Raw genomic sequence first — 11,390 nt, 5'->3', positions numbered from 1 at the left:
TACTTATTAGCCAATTTCTCTATGGATTACAATATGAAGAAAAAAAATTAATGCTCAACTTACTTGATCCTCAAACATTGAATCAAGCAATTGACTTGGCTGTGAAGTGCGACAATCACCTTTTTGAATTTCGATCTAAGAACCGTACAAGTGGACCTCAACATAACTATAATTCAATAGCAATACCAACATCTCTTCAACACATACATTCAAAAGTAGAGGATATGTAAATTAATGCTATACGTTTCAAACCTCTTATTGAACAAGAAAAGACTCGTCGTTGTCAAGAAGGATTATGTTTATATTTTGAAGAACCAAAACACACTGCTCAATATTGTCCAAAGAAATGACGTAACCGCAAAATGAAGAGTATGGCTGTCAAAGAAGATAATATGTCAGAAAATGAGTTTGTCTAGTTACAATAGAGACCGTGCAGTTGGAAGCTTGCACAACATCTAGTAAAGGTCCTATTTTCTCCTGAGAACCCTCTTCTTATTTTACACTAAATATTATTTTAAGACCTAAACATCATAAAGCCTATGCCTTGTTAGATTCAAGAGCCTTAGCGTGTTTCTTAGATGAAGAATTTATTAAAAGACATAGCATATCTTTAGTAGAGAAAATTAAACCTATTCATGTAGAAGTCATAGATGGTCGTCCATTGTCTTCTGGAGATATTACTCACAAAATCCTTCCTATAGAAGTAATAATCAATGGTCATAATAGCTTTGTAATATTTAATATCATTAGATCTCCCTCTAATTCAGTCATTTTAGGTTTATCGTGGTTAGAAAAATACAACCCTCAAATAGATTGGATTTCTCGAACTCTTACTTTTTCTAAAAGTGTAACTACAAGTGTAATTGATTAAGTAGAGAGTCATGAGTCTAGTTCAATTAAATCCATATTTATAGGTGCAAAAACTTTCTTGCATGCTGCTATGAAAGAATCACCATATATTATTTATGTCACACCCGTTTCTAATGATGCAAAGACTTCACGTGGCATTCCAAGCCAATATCAAGAATTTCAAGATATATTTGAAAAAAAGAATGTAGATACACTCCTCGAACATCGTCCCTATGATTGTTCAATTGACCTTCAAGAAGGAGCACAACCGCCATTTGGACCAATCTACAATTTATCATAAAATGAGTTGACTAAAATCAAAGAGTATATTGAAGAAAATCTAACCAAGAATTTCATATGCTATTCTAAATCTCAAACAGGAGCTCCAATTCTATTTGTGAAGAAAAAAGATGGATCATTGCAGATGTGTGTTAATTATTGAGGACTCAATAAGATTACCATTAAGAACAGGTATCCACTACCTTTAATATCTAGACTTTTTGATCAGTTAAATCAAGCTAAGATCTATACAAAAATAGATCTCCGAGAAGCATATAATCTAGTACGCATCAAAGAAGGAGATGAATGGAAGACTACATTTCGAACTAGGTATGGACATTTTGAATACAACATCATGCCTTTTGGACTTACAAATGCACTAGTAACTTTTCAACATCTAATGAATGATATTTTTTGAGAGTTTTTGGACGATTTTGTAGTGTGTTATCTAGACAACATCTTGATCTATTCTAAGAATCCAGAAGAACATAAACTTCATGTTTGTCATGTGTTACAAAAATTAAGAGATGCAAGACTCTATATCAAGATAGAAAAGTGTGTATTCCACACTACTCAAGTCGATTTCTTAGGTTACATCATTTCAAATGATGGACTTATGATGGATCCTAAGAAAGTTCAAACTATTATAGATTGAAAGATCCCAAAAATGGTAAGAGATGTCTAATGCTTTTTAGGATTTTCCAACTACTATCGAATCTTTATCAAAGACTTCTTTCGAGTTGCAACTCCACTTACACGTTTGACTTGTAAAGACAAAATCCAATGGAATCAACCAGTGGAAGTTGCTTTTGAATCTTTGAAGACAACGTTTGTTTTTGTACCAATCTTGTATCGTGTTGATTTTTCTAAAGCATTCTTTATGGAAACAGATGCATCAAACTTTGCTTTGGGTGCAATTTTGTCACAAATGAGAACAGATGACAAACTTCATCAAGTAGCCTTTTATTCAAAAAAATTCTCAGCAGCAGAAATCAATTATGAGATCCATGACAAAGAACTTCTTGCAATTGTAGATTCTTTTCAAAAATGGCATCATTATCTAGAAGGCACTTTCAGTCCGGTCATCGTATATACGGATCACAAGAACCTCGAGTATTTCATGTCAACACATATATTAAATCATTGTCAAGCTCGTTGGAGTATGTCTTTATCAAGATTCGAGTTCATCATCACTTATCGACCAGAAAAACAATAAGGTTTGTCTAATACCTTGTCTAGACGTTCTTATCTTGTATCAAAAGAAAGCGATGCAACTTTTGAGCAACAAAGAACGGTTCTCTTGAAGCCAGAGTAATATCATCTTTGAGCAATAAAATCAATATTGATTGTTGGTTTAACTTTTCTCAAGCAAGTCCAGTTAAGTATGTCTTCAAATCCTCTTGTTCATGATATCAAGAATAATTCTTCTAGATTTCATGATCCCTCTAAATTCGAGTTCAAGAACAACCTACTCTATTTCAAAGGACGCCTATATGTTCCAGAAGGAGAAGCACGTTTACGTGTTCTTCAAGCTTGTCAGGACTTCCCAACAGCAGGACATTTTGGATACAATAAGACTTTGGAGCTGATATCTAAGGATTTTTGGTAGTCTCAAATGTGGAAGGCAGTCAAAGATTTTGTACAATCATGTGATGTTTGCTCAAGATCAAAAACTCCTTGTCATCGACTTTTTGGACTTCTTCAACCATTATCTATTCCAGAACAATTATGGTCTTCTATTTCTATGGATTTCATCATGAATCTTTCAATCTCAGGTTCTTATGACTTTATATTCGTGATAGTAGATCATTTTACCAAGATGGCACATTTTGTACCATGTACAAAATCTATCACAGGTAAAGAAATAGCTAAGCTCTTTCTTGACAATATCTATCGCTATCATGGATTACTTAAGGATATTATATCAGATAAGGGAACTCAATTTGTATCAAGATTTTGGTGGACTCTTTTCAAGATTCTAAAAATAGATATAAAACTATCTTCGATATTTCATCTTCAAATTGATGGACAAATAAAGCATGTTAATTAAGTAGAAGAAGTTCTAGATTCAAGGCGGTGCCGAAATAAATTAGAATATCTTGTCCATTGGTATGGATATGATATTAGTGAATGCACATGGGAGCTAGTTCAGAATCTTGCAAATGCAGCAAAGGCAATGGAGGCTTTTCATCGATGAAATCTATCAAAATCAAGATAAAAATCTTCTTTATAAAAGAAATAACATCTAGGCAAGATAACATTATACTTTCAATCCTTATTTATAGCTTCTTTATATTTGTGATGCTTAGGAGATAGAGAACCAACAACCAATGGATTCGACTCAAGAGCCTTCATTTGTTGACCTGCCGGATGAGACATTACGATTGTCACAACCTTCAAGACGATGTAATTGAGAAGAAGATCTTCAAGAATGACATGTTTTTCTTACAATAAATGGCGAGATACAATGCGTTTGGTATCACGATTTAGGAAGGGACTCTCGATGTTTGGTGATTTTGCTAGAGGTAGGAACAACTCCTGATGGTGTTCCAAATGTTCTATTCGAAGGAAGTTATGAAGGCCTCAACAATGATCAAATAACTTAGTGGTCTTCCCTCCTTGGTATGGAACACTACTGATGGTTGAGAGGTCCTATCAAGCATCTTCAAAGAGAAGAAAGATCAGAGTATGTGGTCAATATAATTTGTCACATCATAGATTTCTTCAACATATGATGACCACTCCACGTGGAACTCGTCTCTAGAAGAGGAGGTAATGTCACGAACATACTCATGTAAGCTAGAAATTACATATACAAATAGGTGGAAGTAAGTAAAAGTAGGTAAAAGTAAGTTAGTTCTATAGTATTTAATATAGAAGCTTTCTAGAAGCTTAATAGATACTGCTTTGACTTCATAGGTGTCTTTAATTGACTTTTTGGATTAAAAACATAGTCAATAAGTTGGCCATGTGCCACACATGTTGTTAGCTTGAAGACCAAGCTAACAATGTGGCTCACACGTAGAAAAATTTGCCTTGTAAGTCAAGCCATGTATCCTACAAAGTCAATACATATTGGAGGTCTTATAGAATGTTGCCACGTAGTTCCTAGTTAGATAGTATATATAGAGACAAGAGTGAAGCCTTCTTCATTCTTGTCAACTCCTTTCTTGTTTCCAGTCTAGTTTCAAGAGTCTTCATGTTTTCTAGTCTTTGGCAATAGCCATTCTAGTTTCTCTTTCAATATACATACTTGTTTATTTATATTTTGTTACCTTTCTTTGAGTGAAGGGTCATTTAACTGAATTACTTTTCATCGAGTTCTTGTCCTTGACACATACTCTGATCTTTATTCCCTTTAAAGATGGTGATAAGTTCTCTTAACCATTGATAGTGTCTCATACTAGGGCAAGAAAACCACCTTATCATTTGATTATTGTTGAGGCCTTTATAATTCCCTTCAAATAAGATATTTGAAACACTATCAAAAGTTGTTTCTACTTCTAATAAAATCACTAAATATTAAAAGTCTCTTCCAAGATTGTGATATCAAATACATTTTTATATAGCAAGATTTTCTATTTAGAAGTATATTCAATACTTAGTTGTAGAAAACTTAGCTTTAACTTACTTGCTAAGCTCTAATAAGTGATTTATTTTTATTATAGAAGATAAATAAATGCAGCAATATAGAAAGATATTTTAATAATAAAATCTTTTATATTTAATAAGGTTTGTATATAAGGCTTTCTAAAGCATTTAGAAATGCTTTAATATCCTTTGTTATATCAAATTATAACTAAATATTTGCTGGTAAGTTAGATTTTCCATAAGCTCAAAGAAAATCCATAATCTTTTTACAAAAATCCATCTTTATATCATAATTTTGCCATAGCTCTATATCTCCATCTTTAACATATTGTGATTCAAAAAATTGTTTCAATATTGACATATTTTAAAAAGAATGGTATATTATAGATTAATTTTAGTGAATAATAACACGTGGTTTATATAGCAAATAAAGTATTTTTTTATAACTACCAAATGAGCATAGGTTGAAAAGAATCCATTAGATAATTGCGGAGCCATGATCAATCTAATTTTTAGTAGTATTGAAACAATTTTTTGAATGTGGTGTCTAATTTTTGGATTCTATCAATTACTCAATATTATAACATTCTATCATCATCAAATTTACTATGACAATATTATTAGTAATCTAATAACATTATTAATACTTACTAGGAGCTATAAAAGTACCATTCTTAATCACAATTCTTGGCACAGTCATATTCCAAATTACCACATTTTAGCACTTTTTAGAATCTTCTATAAATTTCTAAAACCTCATAAATACTTGTAGAATCTTCTACAAACTTTAAGAAAGTTCTTTAGTCTTCTAGAAGCCTCTTTAGACTTTTAAAAGCTTCTATAGACTTCTAAAAACTTTCCTAGAAAATATTATAGACTTTTATAACCTTCATTATAGTGTAAATGAGAATCTTTGGAATCACTTTTTCTATCAATTTCATTCTTTGTCTTTAATCTTGACATATTTCTTTGTTAGATTTTTATATCCTTTACAATTCTTTAAATAACTATGAGATCTATTCTCTGCTCTCTTCAAGACAACATCACCTGTGTTTTTCTTCATTCTCAAAAATCTTATGGCCAAATTACTTCTGAACTTAGCTGCAATAAATTTACTATCTCTAGGCTAGCAAAAAAGTTTACTTTTAATTAAATAAATCTTAAATTAGATAAACTAAAAAAACTCACTGTAATATATGAAAGGATATTCATTTGATAAATCAACACTAGAAAGGTTGAAAATATTGTTGAGGTTGCTAAAAACCTTAACAATATTATCTATAATCTTGTGTCAATCCAAACCATTCAAAATATTTTCATGAATATTTCTAATGTGACTTTAAAAAAAATCTACTTTTATTTACTTTTCATTCAAAATAATACTTGGATTTTACTTTTAAATACAAGAAATAGACTATGGAAGACTGGAAGAGGATTATTTGGTCAGATGAGACAAAAATCAATAGATTAAGATAAGATGGCAAAAAGTGGTTGTGAAAACAAAAAAATTAGTCTTTACTTGACAAAAAGATCTAAAAAAAAATTAAATATGGAGATGGAAATATAATGGTATGGGATTGTATAGGATGGAATAGAATTGAGAGGATAGTAGAAGTTGAGGGGAGGATGGATGCCAAGAAATTTTTAAAAATTCTTGAAAAAAACCTACTCCCTCGCATTAAAGAATTTGACATTTTTGAAGAGGAGGTGATTTTTCAGCAAGATAACGACTCCAAGCATAACTCAAAACTAGCATAGAAGTGGTTTAATCATCATGGAATTAAAGTAATAGATTGGCTTACTCAATCTCCTAATCTTAATTGAATTGAATATCTTTGGAAGCACCTCAAATGCCAACTCAATATCTAAAAGATAAAATCTAAGAAAATTTGGAAATTATGGAAAAAAATTGCTATAAAATAGAATATTATTGACACAATTTTATGCCAAAAGTTAATAGAAAGTATGCCTAGGAGGTTGGAAGTAATTATCAAGGCTAAAGGAGGTCCTACAAAGTATTGATATGTAATTGGATATCACACTCAAAAAAATGTTTCAATACTATTCCAAATTGGATTGGTTATAGCTCCATAATTATCTAATGGATTCTTTTCAATCTATGCTCATTTGGTAGATATAAAAGAGTACTTTATTTATTAAACAAATCATAAGTCATTATTCACTATAATTCATCTATAATATATCATTCTTTCTAAAATATTCTCATATTAAAATAATTTTTTGAGTCAAGTTTATAAAATCAACTTCAATAATAGTCTATTTAAATTAATTACTTTAAAGAAATAATCTAATTATATTTTTTAATTAACTAAAATTTAATAATATGACTCTTATTATATTATATAATAAATTATATATATATATATGCATTATTTTTACATGGTAGCTGAATCACAACATGACAGTGTTATACCTTACCATCTATTAGAAAAAAAAGATATCATTTTTGAAGATCTTTATCTTAATTATGTCATCTTGAAGGTTACGACAATTGTAATGTTTAATTTGATAAGTTAGCAAATGATAGCTTTTGAGTTGAATTTTTTGGTTATTAATTCTCTATCTTTTTAGTGCCAAAAATATATAAAAATTACAAAGAATGATAGAATATAGAATGTTATCTTTTTTAAATCTTATTTTTTTTATAGCAAAGATTACTATTCTTCATCTTAATTTTAATAGATATAATTCATGAAAAGCCTCAATTTTTTTTTATTCATTTGTAAGATTCTTTGCTAGCTTTCATGTCCATTCACTAATATCATATTTGTGCCAATCAATAAGATATTCCAACCTATTTTGGCATTGCCTTAAGTCTAAGATTTATTCCACATCAAACTTTTAATTATTATGTACTTCTATAAGAAGTGGTATTTGACTTCTTCTTGAAATATTCACTATCTTATATGGCTCAAATAAAAATATGTGGAATACAAGATGAATCTTCATAGATTCTAATAGATGTAATTGATAAGCCACATGATTGACTTATTTATAGAAAATGGTCTAAGCTTACAGTAATCCAACTTGTTACAAAGGTGGTTAGTCTTCATATTGTGATGAAGTAACTATATCTTATCACAACATAAAATTCAGGTTATTCTTTGTAATAGGCATCCACATTGATCTTTTGTCATTTTTAGTTTATTTTTAATTATGCCTTCATTATTGTATGTAGCTCAAATAAATAATTCACCAAATCTTTTGCATCAAGTTTATCAACTTTTGAGAAGTCAAAAATATTAATAACCATAATTAAAAAAAAAAAAATTATATAGAAGAATGTATTATATTATTATAAATAAACTTTGCTAATGGCATAGAATTTTTCAATCATCTTTTTAGTAATTGATGGTATATATTAAATATTAGTCTAAGATTTGATTTATATACTCCGTCTATCTATTAGTTTGAGGATAAAAGATCAAAAATAGCTTTATATTCATTCTTATAATCTTAAAAAGGATTCTTAAAAATCTAGATATAAATTGAGTTCCTCTATTTGATATAATATCCTTGAGTAATCCATGATAGTGATAGATATTGTCAAGAAAAAACTTAGTTGTTTCTTTACTTGTGATAGAGTTTGTGCATGATACAAAATGAGTCATTTTAATAAAATGATCTATTATCACAAATAAAAAATCATATAAACTTTACATTAAAAGTTCTTTGAAAAAATCCATAGAAATAAAAGACCATGGTTTTTTTGAAATAAGCAATGGCTAAAAAATTCTATAAAGTTAATAATAAGGAATTTTTTATCTTGAATAAATATGACATGATTGTACAAAGTCTTTAATTGCCTTCTATATTTGAATCCACCAAAAATCTTTAGATATTAGTTTTAAAGTCTAGCTCAAAGATGAAAATACTTTGGCTTCAAAAAAATCATTCTTTGTTAATTAAAATTTATATTTCTTTCTTTTGGTACAAGATAAGAATGTTTAGAAAGAGCATGTAACAAATCTTATTATTTTTTGGATTAATAAGTGATCTTGAAATCAAATCTTAATAAAAACATGTTCTAATGAACTTAGAAATGATTCAAATTACATGTTGACATGAAATACTTGAGGTTCTTATAATCCATATATACAATGATTAGATTAAAGTTATCTTCTAGAAAATAATGTTACTTTTTAAATGAATCCATGATTTTAAAAAGCTCTTTGTCATGGATTTTATAATTAATCTCAATTACTAAAAATCTCTTGGAATAAAAAGCTATCATGTAGAGCTTGTCATTTTTTCCCATTTATCACAAAATTGCATCCATAAAAAAATTTAATGTACTTGTTTTCATAAAGAATGCCTTAGATACAATATCAAATTGATACAAAAATAAATGTTGTCTTCCAAGCTTCAAAATATGCTTCAACCTCTTTATTACACTTAAGTTTGTCTTTATAAGTTAGACATATAAGAGGAGCTACAATTTTTAAAAAAATCTTGATGAAAATCAAATAATAATTAAAAAAATTTAAATAATATTTTATATTTTTAATTATTTTTAAAATCTTTCAATCTATAATAGTTTGAACCTTCTTAAAATCTATCATAAGACCTTTGTTAAAAATAATATATTTTAAAAAGTCAACTTGAGTAGTGTGAAATATATATTTTTTTATCTTAGCATATAATCTTACATCTCTAATTTTTTTAATACATAAAAAATATGAAGTTTATATTCTTTAATATTCTTAAAATATATTAAAATATCATCTAAATAATAAACAATAAAATTATCATAAAACTCATAAAAAATGACATTCATAAGATATTGAAAAGTAGGTAGTATATTCATGAGTCCAAAATATATGATATTATATTTGAAATATCTCTACATAATTTGAAAAGAAATCTTCTATTTATCTCTTTCTTTGATTCAAACTAGGTTGTATGATCTTTGTAGATCTATTTTTGCATAGATCTTTGTATAATTGAATTGGTCAAAAAGTCTCCAAATCAAAGATAAAGGGTACTTATTTTTATTAATGATCTTATTAATTCCTTAAAAATCTATACTTATTTGCAAAGATCCATCTTTTTCTTAACAAATAAAATAGAAGCTTCTATTGGAGATTTTGAATGGTATATGAATTTCATTGACAAGTTCTTGTTAAAGTATTTTTTAATACAACCAATTTATTTTGTGATAAGCTTTAGATTGATACAAATAGTAATTGAATTCTTTTTTAAAAATCAATTGAATAATCATAAGATCAATATTTTTGAAGAATATTTGCATTTTTTTTTCAAAAATATCTTAAATTTTTTGATATTAATTAAAAATACCACTTAATATCTTATGATATTATATTTATTTTAATCATAATAATTCTAAAATAATCAAGTTAAAAGAAGATCTTATTATATTAAATATTATTATACTATTTTGATCTTTAATTTATATATCTAAAGAAACAATCTCATGAGTAATATCTCTAAAAGATAATAAATGATTATCTATGATTTCTTCATGTATGGATTTAATTTTTTTGATTAAATATATTTCATATTTTTTAACAAAGTCTTTGTTTGTAAAACAAGCTAAGATTCTTAAATCTAATAATGCTAAGATTTTGTGATTTTTAGGTCTTAAATATATATCTACTATAAAATAAGGTAAGGGATCTAAAAAAAATAAAACCTTTAGTAGATCTTGTATATGATTTCAGTCGCATGATTCCTATTGAAATTAGAAAAAATTATTTTTTGACAAATTTTCTTCTTTGACAATTGTGCTTTTTATTTTGTGATTGCATTACTTCTTTAGACAATATTGAATATTATGCTTAGTTTCTTTACAATATAAACATAAATTCCTTTGATAACTTTGAGTCTTTTTTTACTTTTTGAGAAATTTAAAATATACTATATTAATTTGCATTGGTTCTGGCTTTAATGAATAAGTTTCTAAAAACCTAGGAATTCATATCATTACTTAATTTTTTCCTTTTGAGCCAAATCTTTGTTCTTAACGCCTTTCAAATAATCAATTATTACATGTAATGGCTTAAGCAATAATTTTTTTTAAAGAATTTTCTTTTGATATTATTAATAAAAAATCTTTGACACTATCCTTCAATCCATATCAAAAAAAATTTGATAAAGTCTTTGTTATTCTAGTCTACATTGCAAACAAGGTTTTGAAATTTAGCTGCATATATAATGATTGACCATTATTGTATGGTAACACGATTATATAGTAAAAAATAAAAATATAGTTAATATTATAGAAGAGCCTACTAGAAAGATGTAGTAAAAAAATACGGATAAATTATAGAAAGGTAGCAAAATATTTAATCTCAATGCTGCATTTTATAGAAAGAACTTCTATTTATTTTGTAGAGGTATAAATAAGCCAAATCAAAGTAAATGAGATAAGAAATTAATATAAGCATGTTTAAAAGAGAATTAATAATATATTAAAGTAAAAATTACTTTAATTTATCAAAAATTGATATTTAAAGAAGACTAATTGTCAACATGGATCAAAATTAGACCTTGTGGCACAAAATTGTGGCTATACAACGACTTTAGGATTCTTTTGTAATTTGGAGAGCAAAATTTGAGAACAAAGTTGAAGAGAGATTTTTGAGCATTGATTTTATATCATTTGAATTAATATTGAGTTTTTGTAACTT

Source organism: Physcomitrium patens, chromosome 4, assembly GCF_059467195.1.
Source record: "Physcomitrium patens ecotype Gransden chromosome 4, ASM5946719v1, whole genome shotgun sequence".
Taxonomy (NCBI): Eukaryota; Viridiplantae; Streptophyta; class Bryopsida; order Funariales; family Funariaceae; genus Physcomitrium; species Physcomitrium patens.
This window is presented reverse-complemented; position numbering follows the sequence as displayed.